Source organism: Protopterus annectens, chromosome 10.part0 (genome assembly GCF_019279795.1).
Source record: "Protopterus annectens isolate FY-2018-M chromosome 10.part0, PAN1.0, whole genome shotgun sequence".
NCBI classification, from domain to species: domain Eukaryota; kingdom Metazoa; phylum Chordata; order Ceratodontiformes; family Protopteridae; genus Protopterus; species Protopterus annectens.
In genome coordinates this window covers 1,646,889,347-1,646,903,305 of record NC_056744.1, presented here as the reverse complement: position 1 = coordinate 1,646,903,305, position 13,959 = coordinate 1,646,889,347, and the positions used below count along the sequence as shown (strand labels likewise).

Below are 13,959 nucleotides of genomic sequence, written 5' to 3'. Positions count from 1 at the left end.
CCGGAAATCTTTTTTTTTTTTATTGTTACTAAAGTTGGTAAGACTGCCTGGTGGTAAAATTCATTTTGGAAGATCTATTTGGTGGAATGATATCTCACTTAAAATTAGGCTGTCTGGGTCAATCATCTCTTTTAAAAATTATTTAGATCTTTGGGTTGCTACCGGAGCTTTAGATCCAGTTTATCTTGGTGGCACGTTCTTTGAGGGCCTTTTTGAGGCTTTGAACTTGTACGAAAGTACATTAAGCATTCTACAAGATGTCATTATGAACAGTAGGTCCAGAAACCATTCTCTGGGCACTACATATGTGATAAATAGCAAGTAGTACTACTATGATTTTTTTTTAGTCAGAAAGTTACTGCTTACCTTTTTACCAGAGTACCTACAGATTTTAATATTATACTAACCAACCTCATGTTGTTACCCAAACCCTGTCATCACCTGCTGGACTGATCTATCGCATCTAAACTATTGTCAATTCTAGTTCTTTATACTAAACCAAGTTTCAGCAGTATAAAATATGAAAGGAAAACTGATTGTAATCTACAACAAGTTATAAGGAATGTAAATATGTATATGACTTAATTGTTCTGTATGCAACTGCTTTCTTATATATTTTATGTCATTCTTTTTTGTTATACTAACCAACCTCATGTTGTTACCCAAACCCCTGTCATCACCTGCTGTACTGATCTATCACATCTAAACTATTGTCAATTCTAGTTCTTTATACTGCACCAAGTTTCAGCAGTATAAAATATGAAAGGAAAACGGATTGTAATCTACAAGTTATAAGGAATGTAAATATGTATATGACTTAATTGTTCTGTATGCAACTGTTTTCTTGTATATTTTATGTCATTCTTTTTCTTGAATGTCATTTGAGTGTTAATCTGCTGTATGGCTAAGATGAAAAAATACAAGCATCTGTGTTTCTCATACATTTGTGAGGATTGAAACTATAGTCCAGTACTAGGTGGTTCAGTTCCTTAAAAGAAGTTTTGTAACTTTTTTCTAGCCTGTGAATGACCCTCTTTTCTTTGGAACCTGAATTTCTGGTCCTACGTTTGAACGATCTGGTTTAGTGTATCTGAAGTCTTCTCTTACAAAATTCTGTTGCTGTTAGTGGCTATTATCTCTGAGCTATGTGGCTTCATCTTTGGGGAACTGTTAGCCTCTCTGTTTTTTTCAGAAGAATTAGATGTATCTTGTCACTAACTAATTTTTCCTCCTGAAAAAGGGTCATATCTGTTCTTAAACTGGCCATTTATCTGCTTTTTGTCCCGGGGCCAGAATCAAGGGGAAAGGCAGTCCTCATGTACCTTCAGCTCAGGTTTTTCCTGACATAATTACATTTGTTCAGGAGAGTACTACAGTTGCTTGTTTTTGTTTTGGGTAAGGAGGGGCTCTCAGTGGCTAAGCAAATACTATCCAAGTGGATTGCTAACTTTACTTTATACTGCTGTTAGGAGACAAAATATCCATTAGAAAATGTGGCTGTGAAAGGCCACTCCACCTTGGATATAGTTGCTTCCTGTGCCTTCTTTAAGAATGTCACAAGTGCAGATGTACTTGTCATGGCCAATTGGTCATCAGTTCACATATTCATCAAGCATTATAGATTGGGCCAGGGGTGCTTCAGGAGTCATATTTCTAAGCCATTGTCTTTTGGTCTTCCTCTTCTTCTGAGCTTCCAAATAGACTACCAGTGGCAATGCTTTTAGACACCTACCAGTCCTTCAGAGTTAGATACAACAGGTAACGCTAGATCAGTTGATGTGCAGAAAGCCTTTTACAGTCGCTGTTTAGTGTCCTCTTTTGTTTCTCTGTGCCTTGACAACCTGTCTATCCAGCACGTGAGGAGTGAATTTTCTGTCTGTCAGTCAGGGGTTTCTCTGTCATTTAGGCTATGCTTTCACAGTTCATGGTGGATGAACTAGGATTCATAGAGGCTGAGCAAGCTATCTTAGTTTGGTGTGTGTGATATCAAAATATACAATGTACAATACACAGTCAGTCTTCACCGAAACCTGAATAATATTACTAGTATCTGCCAGTTGTATACATTGTTTTATGATACTGCTCACTCCCAACTCTATATATACTTATCGATCCTGCTTTATACCTCACCTCTTAACTACTGTATTAACATTTTCTGCCCTACCTAGTTCCTTCCCTCACCTCCATCTCTTTGAATTTCTAAGCACTAATTACATGATCTAGTATCTGTTAGACAAACTCACTAATATTCGTTTTTAAATGCTCAATATTCAGAATCTACTAATAAATATTTTATACTGTGATAGTTGCCTCTACTTTCATATGAATATAATCTAATTTTCAAATGTATATGTAATTGTTAATGTATATTACTGAATATTTGTTTGTATATGTTACTGAATGCCCGTTTAAAAATGTCTGTCATATGTTGGAACTTTTCTTCCGAGCCTCCACTGAAAAGGGTTTTTCGACTCAACCCAGTCGAAAGAACCTGGTAAACAAAAGCAAAATAAAGCAAAATAAAAATAAATGTACGAAATATATACTCCATTCTGTAAAAATTACAGGATTTGTACAGGATGAAACAAGTAATAAAACCGAGACAGAGAGAGAATGGAAAGAAATATTCAACTTCTGTAGAGGAGTCCGATAAGAATACTCAGAATGAGACGAGAGACCGAAGATCAAACAGACATGGAAGGGAGGGAGGAAAAGCAGGAAGTGGAAGGGAGGGAGGAAAAGCAGGAAGTGGGCAGGAAGATAGGAACAATCTAGAAAGCAATTAAAGGTTTGACCACTGATGTAAGATAAAGGTGCACCTAAGTGCAGTTTCCTAATTTTGTTCAATTTAAAAATAAAAAGATCTTTCACCTTCCTAACAAATATCAAACAGTCGGCTTTACTTAGGCTTGGACAACTGGAATCCCTCAGTGTGGGATGAATAGCCACACCAGCATTCTGACCAAGTTGAACCTCAGGTGACTAATAGTCATCCAGTCTTGGATGCATTCTAAGAAAAATGTATTAATTTAACAGATTTACAATATATACATAGAAAAGAGGAAAATCAGCATCATTTACTGCTATACAACGTTAGGAATACATTGAATCATCAAGGCAATTTTATACAATTAACACGTTAAAAGAGTCTTGGTATTTCAATAGTAACATTTCAAGGCTATCCCAGCCATTAAAAGTCTTAGTTTAATTTATAGATCTTATTCTGATCACTTTTTTTTTCAGTTTTACATAGTATTGCTGTTAAATTTAACAAGTATTTGAATATAGGAACGTAATTCAGTTTCCAATTTTTTGTAATAACTTTCCTAGCTACTGCCAGGAGACTCCAGAACATGTTTTGTTGTTTGGCTTTTACAGATAAAGGAAGTGAAACATTCATTAGTATTATTTGTCTAGTTAAAGAACAATTATCAGACCAAAACCCTTTAAAAGCATACTTATCTCTTTCCAGTATACATTTTTCACAATCTGCAAACATGTCCAATCAGCTTTTACATCTGTACTACTTCTCCAACAGACTGAAGAAGCCATTTTACTAACTTGAAAAAGTTTGTCTGATTTAAGTAACAAATGTTATTCTTACCATCTATTGAGTCACTCGCTTCACTACTATCTAAAAGTTGCAGAATTATGCATAAAAATGATGTATAATTAACTTGTATAACATGGACAAGCTTCCTTTGTAGGTCAGTTTACCTTTGATGATTGCATCCATATAATGGGGGAATAGTGTTCTGTTTGTCTTCACTCATATTATCTACAAATTAATTTCTTACTGATGGATAATATTAACTAGTTAACAGATTCAGTCAGCTTGTAACCTTTCATTAAATATTCTGGTGACTTAGCTTTTCCTTTTTCAAAGCAATCGGACCATAATACTAATCCATTCATTTTTAGTAAATTCATTTTGACATTGTTCAGAACTTCCGTAAACCTAAAGGTATGTGCACTGGGAAAGCACAAAAATTTCCATTTTGATAAGTTTTAAAAACATTTTTAATTAACTGTTTTAAGAATTGATTTTATATATGCAGAGTCTAAAGATTGAAACTAATTTCCTTCTAAGGGAAATTTTATTTACCAGATCAAGGGATTGTTACATATTTCTACTTTAACATATTTGATAAATGTATAACAATTTAGTAAAATCTGCTCCTGAATGGTTTTCTATTGAAAGTGTAAGTTGAATCTATCCAGAGTATAACAGAGTTAAAATGTGCAGCAGCAGAATAAAAATTGTGCATCTGGAAAGCTAATACCACCATACTCGCATATTCTTATGTGATTTCAATAGGCAATTCTGCTTTTTAGGAAATCATAAGAATGAAGTTAACATTTTTCCATTTTATTTAAAAGTTTTTTTGTCAGGTATTAAAGATATTGAAAGCAGTGTATATATAATCTTGGGTAATATAGTCATTTTAATAAGTACTAACCTATCCTCAAAAAATAATTTTAATAAGAAGCAACACTTCTTCAATTATTTTTCAGAATTATAACAATCTTACTCGCATCTTGATAGTTTTATTCCTAAATATTTTAATTATTTTCCTTCCCTAATTGATTTAACACTAAAGTTTAATTTTTATTATTATTAAATTTCAGCAGTGATGCTTCTTGAAACTTTTCAATTTCCTCATCGATTTTGTTGGTTGAATAATTTAAATCTCCTGCCGTTAGTAAAACATAGGTCTCAACCTAAGAGGCCAGTGTGGAACACAAACCATAGCAATGTGTGATAAACAGTCAAAATGTGGAACATCCTATTTTCGCAGTGTGCAAAAAGCATACCATAACCATGGCCCTTTCAACCAAAATAAACGTGCGGACACACACACACACACACACACACACACACACACACACACACACACACATATTCACCCTTGTCATACCTCTCAACTGCCCAGAATTTTGCAGAATTCCCATATTTTTACCTCATATTTTTGGTCTGTTCCTCATAAAATATGTAGCTTTTTGGCAAATCACGGAGGAATGAAATAAGATGACAACATAAATTTGAATTTCAGATATATCCTTCAGATCATGTATGGTAACACAAAACCTGTTATTCTACCAACTTGCTAAGTTTATAAGAGCAATATCTAAAAATTGTCCCTATTTTTGTGATTTGGCTGTTGGCTTTGTCCAGATTTCTTACTCTAGGAGATTGAGAGGCATCTGTTTAAAGTGAGGGGAAAAATAAAAAATAGAAGCAAAACAATATCAAAGTAAATAACTGCAGTACCAGCAGTTAAAATGATTCCTTCTTGGTTTGAAAGTCAGTAGTCACATAAATGCAGTCTGTATCCCAGTGTTCAAGTTGTATAGTAACACAAGATTACTTCTATGGCAATATAACAAGTCTTTTTAAATAAACCATTATCAGCATGTGGACATCTGTGAGAATGGGGAAAGCCAAGCATAACCTATCTGTTGCTTTAGGGTCTGTATCACGCTATATGGTCGAACCCTTATGTTTAAAGTTGTAAAACTTCGAAAACTTAATATAAATAAATTACATGGCGGTTGACAGCAGGGGGCAAGCTCCCCATGCACTCCCTGCTCTTTAAATATTCCAACTCCGAGATCGCACTACAGTGTAGTAAAGGCAAATCGTCCCTTTCCTTTTTCTTATACACCCACAAAATGCACACCTTCAATTTGATAAGCAGGTGGGTTGTTTGGTCTTTGGACCCTTTTCAGCCATGACTTGGGCTAAGAGGCATGAAAACAAGGTATATAACAAAAATGGAATACATGCATACTTGTAAATTTCAAACACAAGCAGTTAGTAGTAATAATGGGAGTGCGAAGTTGAATATAAGCATGGAGCAGAGTAATTACAAAGCTTACCTTTAAATACATGCATTATTTACAGCTACATACACAGTTTTGTGTAGAATAATGTACTGTTACTGAAAGAGAGTTTAAATGCTGCAGGCTAGTGCAGTAAAGTAACATGGTTTTAGTGAAGAAGTGGCACTCAAATTAAAGTAGTCGGGATGACAGGGGTGTACCCCTGATAGCGCAATAAGTAATAGCAGGGTGGCCCAGTAAAACCCAGTGTTTGAATGTTTATTCACAGTTATTTGTTCGTTTGTTGTTAAATGTGCTCATTGGTGTGTTTTCATGTGCATTTGCATGCATGCATGCATGTGTACATACATTAGCCTGTGTGTGTGTGTGTGTGTGTGTGTGTGTGTGTGTGTGTGTGTGTGTGTGAGCAGTAACACAGGTTTAAAATGCATTGAATCGGGCATAAGCCCAATGGGTGTCTTACAAGCATGTGTGTGTGTGTGGTAGTATCTGTTCAGCACAACATCTTGTATTATTTCACTTATGAATTGCTATTATTTCTATGAAATGGTTGCAAAAATTAATATATAAAATAGTCGTATGTAAAATATGTATGTGGGTGTTTGTGTGTAAGACTTAAACTTCCCAGCACTGGTACATTATTTAGGTTAACATAAAAAGTTTTGGGGAGTTGCTTACAGTAAATGGTGTTTTGTTTTGCTCACTGTGAGCATATGCTCATATGTGTTATTTGTGGTGTGTATGTGTGTGTGCGTGTGTTTCTGTGGATCTCTGTTTCTACAGCTGTGCTTGCCTATATAAGGATATGGTGTCTTTTGCTGTAAAATGATCATTAATCTTTCCACTTCACATTTTTTACTTTGTTGCCCACGTGGAAGAAACTCAGTTTCCATGAATGACTGAGGAGAAAAGCTCCATAAAGCAGTGCAATTTACATGTTAAATACGTTTTTAGGACAAGAAACTAGAATAATACAATGTTTACTACATATCAGAATTCAGTTTTTATAAGTTCAAAAGAGTTAATTACACAGTAATTAAGTATGAAAATTATTAATGTATACTTGTATTTGTGTTTGAAATAGGTATTACTATTAGATGTCTGTTGATACAGATACACACTCGTGTACATATATAGTTTATCAAACCAGGCTGTATCTACTGAATGTCAATCAGAAATATGAAATTATTTAATATTCCAAGCAAGCGTAAAAGCAAATGCAGGAAATTTCAGATGCTGACATTTCTTCAGAGTCCAGCCTATTAAATAATTTCAGCATATTTCTGTACTCTTTCTGCCCCACCAAGCGTTTATATCTTTTGCATAGATGACTTTCAGCTCACTCCCTGCACGTCTCCATTTCACTTTTAAGCCATAATAAAAGCTCTTACTAGCATATAAAATTGAATATTGGATATTTTCCAATTTTTCTAGCATTCATCGTTCAGTAGAACTGGTTATGCTGCATGCTTCCAGGAAACATTCTTGCCAGTGTGACCTTTTTATACTGGTCGATTATGTCTGTCATTATCACATGAATGCTTTGCACATAAGTGATTATTGTTGCAGAGAAATCCTCACAGAACTTGTTTATGCTGGCAGATGATAGTTGTATGGCTTTGTTTCTTTGAGGCATCTTTTGTACTTTTCCCTGGCAATTTTGTTGACATTCCTGAGCTGTTTGTTCACTGTCACACTTGTTTTGAGTACCTTTTATTGTTTTCTGTGATTGCTAGCTGGGGATTACAGCACAGTAGTCACACTTGCTTTCACTACCTCCATCTTGACTTCCTTCCTCTAAGTCACCAAGTTACTTCACTGCTTTGCTTTACATGTCAATGTAGTTGTTTAAGGCCATGCTGAATGCCTGCCATTTCTGTTAATACCTAATACACATAATTGAGCCCATCTTATACCACTGTTGTGTTTCCTAATCATTCATTTGTAATCACTGGACTTTTGTTGAACCTTCACTCTTTCTGCTGCCTCATCTTACAGTCTCGTTGGGTGTAGAGGGCAGCTTGTTTACTTATTGAACAACGGTGAATGGACGGACCAGCAGGTTTATTTTCAGCTACAGAATAAGACATGGAGCAAAATGAAGAGGCATACTCTTGTCACTGATGATCCTTCAACATTAACTTGAAAATAATAGCAACATAAGTACTAACCCTGATTGCATGCCACCCAGTGATCCTGTGTTTTGTAGCGGAGGCTGTTACACTTAATGTTTTTAAAAAAAGATCTGAGAAGACGAGTGAGAGGGCAAATGCACAAGGCAGCTGTTGTGCAATGAAGCTTAAAACTCATGTGAATAAAGTAAGTGTAAATAAACTTCTGAGAGTGACTTGGGAGCAAAATTTGAGAAAGGCCTGGTAGAACATTCCTGAAGTACTGGGGCTGTACCAAGGCTAGTGGGTCCATCCTGGATGATGGCAGTTTTTGTTTGAATGGCTTACTTCAAGAGTAATGTTGAAGTGTTGTAAAACTTTAGGTTTACCAGTTGGCAAATTAAGGGGCTACTTGGGAATGTACCTTTTGCAGTGAATAACAGATTAACCTTACTTAGAGTGGCACGGTGATGATCCATGTTTGGAGCTTTCCACATAAATCTCATTGTACTCCTCACCTTTTACAGTTTTTGACATTTGATGGTAGAATCTGCTGCTTTAGCTGGCAGTGCATAGCAGTTTCCCTGGTCCAAACATGGGAGATTTTGTACCTACTTAAGGAAAGTGTTAAATTTACAAATACCTTTGTCCACATGTGGAATAAGGTAAGTTGACGTCTAGCCATAAAAGGAGGGAGAAAAGGACCTGTACCGATTGTCTACACAGAGGGATCGAGCTAGGAAAGATGTGCAGCAGGTAAGGGTGATAAAGGATAAGGAGGGAAACGTATCACTAGCGAGGAGAATGTGTTGAACAGATGGAAGGAGCACTTTGAGGGGCTGATGAATAAAGAGAATGGGAGAGAGAGAAGGCTGGATGATGTGGGGATAGTGAATCAGGAAGTGCAATGGACTAGCAAGGCGGAAGTAAGGTTAGCTATGAAGAGGATGAAGAATGGAAAGGCTGTTGGTCCAGATGACATACCTGTGGAAGCTTGGAGGTGTTTAGGAGAAATGGCAGTGGAATTTTTAACCAGATTATTTAATGAAATCTTGGAAAGTGAGAGGATGCCTGACGAGTGCAGAAAAAGTGTTTTGGTACCGATTTTTAAGAATAAGGGTGATGTGCAGAGCTGTAATAACTACAGAGGGATAAAACTGATCTGTCACAGCATGAAATTATGGGAAAGAGTAGTGGAAGCTAGGTTAAGAAGGGAGGTGATGTTTAGTGATCAGCAGTATGGTTTCATGCTAGGAAAGAGCACTACAGATGCGATGTTTGCTCTGAGAGTGTTGGAGAAGTACAGAGGTCAGAAGGAGTTGCATTTCGTCTTTGTGGACTTAGAGAAAGCATATGACTGGATGCCTAGAGAGGAGTTGTGGTATTGTATGAGGAAGTCGGGAGTGGCAGAGAAGTATGCAAGAGTGGTACAGGATATGTACAAGGGTAGTGTAACAGCGGTGAGATCCTGCCGTGGGAGTGACAGATGCATTTAAGGTGGAGGTGAGATTACATCAAGGATCAGCTCTGAGCCCTTTCTTATTTGCACTGGTGATGGACAGGTTGACAGACTAGATCAGACAGGAGTGTCCCCATGGACTATGATGTTTGCAGATGACATAGTGATATGCAGATGACATAGTGATATGTAGTGAGAGTAGGGAACAGGTTGAGGAGACCCTGGAGAAGTCAAAATGTGCTCTAGAGAGGAGAGGAATGAAGGTCAGCCGGACTAAGACGGAATATGTGTGTGTGAATGAAAGGGAGGATAGAGGAATGGTGAGGATGCAGGGAGTAGAGTTGGCGAAGGTGGTTGAGTTTAAATACTTGGGATCAACAGTTCAGAGTAATAACAGGTGTGGAGGAGAGATGAAGAGAGTACAGGCAGGGTGGAGTGGGTGGAGAAGTGTCAGGAGTGATTTGTGACAGACGAGTACCAGTAAGAGTGAAAGGGAAGAGCTACAAAAGGATAGTGAGACCATCTATGTGATATGGGTTGGAGACAGTGGCATTGACAAAAAGGCAGGAGTCAGAGCTGGATGTGGCAGAGTTAAAGATGTTAAGATTTGCACTGGGTGTGACTAGGGTAGACAGGATTAGGAATGAGTATATTAAAGGGTCAGCCCAGGTTGGACAGTTTAGAGACAAAGCCAGAGAGGCGAGATTGCGTTGGTTTGGACATGTGCTGAGGAGGGATGCTCAATAAATTGGGAAAAGGATGCTAAGGATGAAGCTGCCAGGTAAGAGGAAATGAGGAAGGCCTAAGATGAGGTTTAGAGAGGGCATGCAGGTGGTTGGTGTGACAGAGCATGATGCAGAGGACAGGAAGAAATGGAAACAGATGATCCGCTGTGGCGACCCCTAACCGGGAAAAGCTGAAAGAAGACGTCTAGCCATAAAACAGCTGAATTAACTCTGTATGGAACCAACCAGGACAGGGTGGTAGGACTGTTCAACAGTGTGGTTGTAACAAAGACTTAGTTGTTCTGACCTGAATTTTTTTTTTTTTTTTTTTTTAAGTTCAAATGCAAATCCACCTTGCTGACCCTGTAATGTATTTTCAGAAGGTCCTGTGATAAAGTCAAAACAAAGTTATCAGATCGTCTGAGGTCCATACAGCAAGATCAGAGATGATCTGCATCAAACAAATGGGAGATGTCTGCAATCCTGGCAGTAAATTAATGACTATGGTGAACTCTGAAGTGCCCCAGTACTAATTACTGGTACACCCTTGTAGTAACTACTGTAAGGTGAAATAAAGCTGGTCATATCTGAGTTTGTAGGAGCTGTGCAAGTGGCCTTGAACTAGGCCAAACTCAGTATCTTTGAACCCAAAGAACAGCATTTCAGTTAGCAGCTTATGGCAGTTCTCCGAGTTACAGGATTTTGTAAGGTCAGTAAAGATAATGACTGACAGTTTGCCATTGTTCCATATTGCAAAAGATGGCCATTTGAGATAAAATGGCAGTTACTGTTCTCTTATCACTGTAGAAGCCATGTTGTTGCATTTTACATAAGGCTGTAACAATCAAGAGTTAAAGACCATGTGACTGGACACTGCTTTAGCCACAATTTTGGATGGCAAAAAGAGAGAGATGGGATATTACGATCCCATAAAATGGGATGCCCCTTGCTTTTTGTAGGAGGATGACTGCAGCAGCCTCCTATATTTTGGAGAAAGTAACAGACTGCAGGGAGACGTTAGGAATTTAGTAACAAGGTTCAGAGATAAATATGTCGCATGCTGGCAAGAACCTGGGCAAAGTCCATTGGATCCACCTGATCTACTAAAGACATCACTGGAGCTTGACATCTGCCACATCTCCAGTGATCACCTTCTTAGAGTTTAATTGTTGAGAGAAAAATCTGCCAGACCTCTGTGAGTAGATATGAGTTATAGATCTTTCCCCTGCTCTGCTATTTGCAATGTGTTGATTGCTATGGGATAAAGTTGTGTTTTCCAGTGACCTTGATCAATCAGCAGTGTTAACGTCTTCACAGATGCTCATCAGCTTGTCAAGCAGCTTAAGATGGCATGATTTTAGATTTGTTTGTTTTTGCTTGCTTAATCAACTTTTTGTTTATTTCTGATAAAGGAAGATGACCCAGCTTGAGTAAGACTGATGTACTTTAAAAGTGGTCCATGCAGTATTTTTTTTTTTTAACCTGATCACCCTTTTGACTTCTGTTATTATCTAAGGTGCTGGCTTAATGTTGACTCTCCAGGTAACATTAAGGTAGCAGTTTTCCCCCAGTGGGAGAGGAACATTAAGCATATGGTAACAAGGCAGCAGTGCATTCCCTTTGTGTGGTGATTTCTGGTAGCACAGATCTCTCTATTCTAGGAATTTTATTTGACTATAGTAGCACCCAGCTTTGGCGACATGATTGAGAGGTAGGTGGTTATAATGCCATGATCTCCAAACAAAGGTGCCATAATCGTTGATATACAAAATCACTCTGGCATTAGTGAGCAGACAACTCGGAAAGATGATGTTTGTGGTGAGTGGGTGGAGTCTAGCAGCGAAAGTAACTAGCTAAAGGAGAGCTTGTTTATCTGGGTCTCTTAAGGATATCATATATGATACATCCAAATGAACATTAAAGTCACCTAGCCTGATGCTATGAGACTAGCTCTGGCAGGAAATCATATTTTTATGATGGATTGTATTACAGAGAGTGAATTATTGGAGGGGGGAGGTTAGTGTGAAATGCATACTGTGTTTAAGATGAACCTTTGTGAGGAACATGTAACCCTAATTTTTTATTTGTTAGATGGTGTTGCCAGAATATAAGCAAAGATATGTCACCAGATTAATAGCCATATGTTGCCTTCATCCTGAAACCAGATATTTGGTTCTGAAAAGGACTGGAAAAGGCTGTTGATTGAGGTATTATGTGTGCTGGCGTTATCCCGATTTATTGATTGCTGTTATGCTGGACACTTGAACATCTGTCCAGCCACCCATGGTGTGTATATTTGTTCGAAATACTGCCTGCACTGAATGAAAACAAATTTGACACCTTTGTAGTTGCTGAAAATGTTTTTCAGAGGGCCAGGATTAATGTCTAAGTCCATTGCCCAGGTATTGCCAATTAAGAGGTAATAGAAGTCCCTTGGGTAATTTGCCAGGTGTGAACTTCCAGTAGACTTAAAAGAATTGTAGGAGAGTACCAAAAAATGAAGTTGGTGCATAGCAGTGGCTATAATCATAATTTAAAAGTACTGTGTGGTGTTTAAATTGATGTATTCAGGAAAAGCAGGGAAAAATGTTAAAAAGACTGGGTGCTGGTTGAAATTTTAGGGACCTTAATTGAGATCCTTAGACTGAGGACTACAGGTAAGTGAATATGTGGAACAATATATGTTATGTCAAAGGCTGAGATACCTCAGACTGTTCCCCACTCCTCAAAGCTACAGCAGTCTCAGAGTTAATATATAAAAGCAGCAGGACTGTGGGGCAGCCTGTACATCTGCAGTGCACGGGTGAAGCCCCCACAAAAATTCTTTAATAGCATTTTTTTTGTTTGTTTTGTTTTGTTTAACTCACAGTATATTGTTAGACTATATAGACCCACGTTTTACGACTTGTGTTGTTTTAGGGAACCAAAACCACTATGTAGCTGATAGGATGTAGCTTGCTACTGTTGTGGACAATGGTAGAGTAGTATGTGGGAGACTTAACAACAAATACGTACATGTTTACATAACATAGACTTTTTGACCTACAGCAGGTCAAGTGAGTGCAGAATTTTACTGCAACCTACACAGTAATCGGATATTTATTTCTAAAAACAGTGTTGGAGCAGTGATACTATTATGCTGTAAGGCAATATGTCTCCTGGTAAACCTGAAGCCATAGGTGTGGCTGTAGGACCTTTAGTTAGACACAGATCCCTGCCTGCCCTTATGCATACTTTAATGCAGATGGTCGTGGAAATGGAAGTAGTTGGGCAGAGACTGTTTACTTATTTGCAGTGCATGGAGTACTGCAGTAACTTTCCACAGTCGGGGGAAAGACAGGCTTGTTAAGCACATTTTGACATCAGTAAGGTATTCTACAAGCTTTAGTTATGCATCTCTCACTGCTGTTAAGCACTAGTCTCATGCTGGAGTATTAGAAGCTTATTGGCCACCACAGAAGAGCTGTGGGAAGCGGTTAAAATACTTCAGATTTTATTTGGACTTGTGTGTGTGTGTGTGTGTGTGTGTGTGTGTGTGTGTGTGTGTGTGTAATGTCTGAATGAAAACGAAAAGTATCTAACATCTTCCTGGTGGTCATTCTGTATGGGACAGCAATAAGTGTGTTACAGCTTTCAAAACTGTGCAACACTTAGTGCTCTTACACCTTTACAGTTTTTATTTAAACTGTTGTAGTGCAGGTAAGAAATTTAAGGTCCATGCACTACGAAGAATTATGATCAGGCCCTTATGTCTTTTTACCATGGCTGTCAAGATTCTTGTTTCGAGCTTTGTTCACGAGGTGAATTAGTTGATGTGGAA

General features: G+C 37.8%; 1 protein-coding gene across 3 annotated transcripts in view; it reads left to right on the top strand.

Annotated features, from left to right (window-relative positions):
- Positions 1 to 13,959, top strand: part of LOC122813843 (nuclear factor 7, brain-like) — a 235,896-nt gene that overhangs the window by 29,765 nt on the left and 192,172 nt on the right. The gene's annotated exons all lie outside the window — the stretch shown is intronic.